General features: G+C 51.0%; 1 pseudogene across 1 annotated transcript in view; it reads right to left on the bottom strand.

Moving 5' to 3' along the window:
• The window catches only part of LOC105508663, a 14,410-nt pseudogene extending 10,854 nt beyond the window's left edge, over positions 1 to 3,556 (bottom strand). Inside the window, exon 1 of the transcript XR_001001310.1 lies at positions 1,657 to 3,556. The product of XR_001001310.1 is annotated as a putative uncharacterized protein C8orf61 (transcript). The remainder of the gene's footprint in view (positions 1 to 1,656) is intronic.

The following is a 3,556-nucleotide window of genomic DNA, read 5'->3' as shown; positions in this document are numbered from 1 at the left end:
TTTTTTTTTTAAGGGCTGCGTGCTTTCTATTTGAGATAATCTGAAATTACAGAAAACACACAATGGGAATATCGCGTGGTGGCCGCGACCTTTCTAAGCTTTGGCTGTTGGCACAAAACCACTCTATGGCTCTAACGTTCTGTGCTCCGTGATTGTTTTGTGTGGAAACAAAATCTCTGGGGTTGACCAGATATGCTTGGAAATTCCTTGTAACCAATGAAACTGCGGCTAAAATGCACTGTTTTCCAATTGGGATTTTGCATTTCACATATTATTTTTGAAAAACAACACAGAAAACGTGAAAGCTACAAGGGCTATAAAAGTTTTCTATGTAGGCTGGGCACGGTGGCTCATGCCTGTAATCCCCGCACTTTGGGAGGCCAGTATGGGAGGACTGCCTGAGCCCAGGAGTTTGAGACCAGCCTGAGCCAGATAGCAAGACCGCCATTTCTACACAATAAATTTAAAAATTAGCTAGACACAGTGACATGCACCTGCGATCCTAGCTACTTTGGAGGCTGAGGCAAGAGGATCGCTTATGCCCAAGAGTTTGAGGTTGCGGTGAGCCATGATCACGCCACTGCATTCCACGCCTGGCTGATAGAGACCCTGTCTTGAATTTAAAAAAAAAAAAAAAAAAAAAGTTTTTTATGTAAAGTTTTGGCAGAAACTTTTCAGATTGAGACTTGACACTTAATAACTTTCTGTAATAATGGAGGATTTTAACTTTGGTTCAATTTTTGGAATCTTTCGATGGGTTTGAGGTTGCAGGTATCAAACCCTGCAGGAATGGGCTATGCACGGCTTCAGGCGGGCTGGAGTGCTAACTGAGGCTGCCAAGTGTGAAACAGCACAACAGTGAAAGCAAAATACACGCAGTGACAAGAGAAAAGAAATGAATTCACACCATGGGCCTGCAGATGTGGAAATGAAGTGTTACTAAGGCCAGGCGCCTGTGCTCTGGGGTTCCTGGCCAGGTTCCCAGAAGGAAGGGTGTGGTTTCTTTTTCCTCTTGGACGGCTGGCTCCAGGCCCTGGATACCTCGGAGTCAGTTCCAGACATCTGGGGTTGAGTCATCAGAAGAAAGAAAATAGAGACATCTGAATTGTTCACAACACTATATTTTAAGCATGATTAGGCAAGTATAATTTTGTTACTAAAATAGTAAATACATTTTACTAATAGTGTAGTACATTTTGTTACTAAAAAGGGAAAAAGTTATTCAAAATGATAAATATTGAATTAATAAGCTCTTGCATTAGAAGAAAATAGCAAGAAAGTTAGCAAAGAAAGGGGTGAACTGAAAGTGTCGACAATGCATTCGTGAAAGTCCAGGTGCGGTATATTCTGATTTACTCTGAGGTGAGCTGAAATCAGGACTGCAGGGCGGGCGACGCATCTGTGACAAGGCTGGACAGACTCATGGGTGCCTGCCCCACCCTCCTCCTGCAGCCACTCCCCCAGGGCAGGCCTCCTGTCCGGGGAGCCAGGCTATTGACATGTCACACAAAATCACGTGTGCTGGGTTCTGCACAGAGCAAAGCCAGGTGTGCAGCACAAGGCAGGCTGTCTGGCTCTCAAAGACCCCGCAGTGGAGCCCCTGCAGCCTGGGCATGTTCTGACCCCAGAGGTGGCAGCTTCCTGCAGTCTCCCGACCTGTCATTCCTGTCCTGTCACTTCCAGAAAGGGGCAGCTCCTGGGAGATCCCCACCAGGTGACACCTGGGACTCTGCCCTTCCTTCCTGGGCTGCTGTGTGAGGGGGCCAGGGTCTGGAGACCCTGAGGGCTGCCCCAACACCAACACCCCTGCCTGTGCTCCTCTTGTGATGTGGGTACGTCCTGTCCTTACTGCCAAAGCCACAGCAGGGGTGTGGGGAGCCCATGCATCTGACTGGTACCTGTCTAACCCCACCGCCTGTGCCACCGTAATCTGACCCGCACCTGTCTAACCCCACACTGCCTGTGCCACTGTAATCTGACCAGTATCTGTCTAATCCCCCACACCGCCTGTGCCACCATAATCTGACCGGTACCTGTCTAACCCCATCACCTGTGCCACCGTAATCTGACCAGTACCTGTCTAACCCCATTGCCTGTGCCACCGTAATCTGACTGGTACCTGTTTAACCCCACACCACCTGTGCCACCATAATCTGACTGGTACCTGTCTAACCTCACACCGCCTGTGCCACTGTAATCTGACCGGTACCTGTCTAACCTCACACAGCCTGTGCCACTGTAATCTGACCGGTACCTGTCTAACCTCACACAGCCTGTGCCACTGTAATCTGACCAGTACTTGTCTAACCCCACCGCCTGTGCCACCATAGGGCAGAGCACGAAGGAGAGCCTGGGATGCACACCTGACACACTTAGCGGCTGAGCCGCAAGCCTGACGAGTGGGAGACCTCTGCGGTTCAGCGGTGTGAGGCAGAGCGACGGGGCCCCTCCGCTTCTGTCTGCGTGAGCACATGCGCATGGAACAAGACTTCTGACCTGGTCAAACACTTCACACACACATAATGGAGGAAACTTTTGGCGTGCTATCAAATGCTTTGTCACACGCACACAACATCTCCGTCCCAGCATGGAGGAAAGGCAGCTGACCCTGGCCGACCCCACCCCAGGCTAGTCCCCACCAGAGGCCCGAGCGTTTCTCCTTCCAGCCGCGCAGTTTCCAGTGGCCACCGTTCTCTACTGAGGATGTCACCTCCGGCCGCTGGTCTTGCCAGTACCCTGTGCGAGGGTGAAACTGGCTGCCCAGCCTCCCAGCCCTGCCCTTATCATGGTAAATACACCCTTCAGCAGACATCCCCATGTCAGCCCTTGGGTCTGTTCCCTGCAGGGCCCTGCCTGCCAGCCCTGGGTACCACTGGCTCATCCACTCCCCACTGCCAAGCAGCCATCCCATGCCAGGGACATGGGGCTTAGAATCAATCAGAGAATAAAACAGATGCAACCCTGTGTGGCGCTCACAAAATTCTGACATGGGAGAGAACCACATTCACCGGGTGCTGGTGCTGCGGTGTGACCATGTCCCCTCCAGAATTCACATGACATTGTAATTGCCATTGCAGTGGTACTAAGAGGTGGGCCCCCTACTCTTGCAAATGGCTTCATGCCTCATAAAAAGGCAGCGGGGAACTAGCTGAGGCCTCTTGACCTTCCATCCCCTCTGCCACATGAGGATGCAGTGTTCCCAGCCGAAATTAATCTGCCCACACTTTCATCTTGGACTTCCAGCTTCCAGAACTATGAGAAATGATGCTTTTTTTTTTTTTTTTTTGGACAGAATCTCACTGTGTCACCCAGGCTGGAGTGCAATGGCGTGATCTCGGCTCACTGCAACCTCTGCCTTCCAGATTCAAGCAATTCTTCCACCTTAGCCTCCCAAGTAGCTGGGACCACAGGCATGCGCCACCACCCCCGACTAGTTTTTTTGTATTTTTAGTAGAGATGGGGTTTCACCATGTTGGCCAGGCTGGTTTCAAACTCCTGACCTCAAATGATCCGCCTGTCTCAGCCTCCCAAAGTGCTGGGATTACAGGCGTGAGCC

The sequence above is a fragment of the Colobus angolensis genome, unplaced genomic scaffold (assembly GCF_000951035.1).
Source record: "Colobus angolensis palliatus isolate OR3802 unplaced genomic scaffold, Cang.pa_1.0 Scaffold165, whole genome shotgun sequence".
NCBI lineage: Eukaryota > Metazoa > Chordata > Mammalia > Primates > Cercopithecidae > Colobus > Colobus angolensis.
Note: the sequence above shows the minus strand (reverse complement) of the source record. Positions and strands in the feature narration are given on the sequence as shown.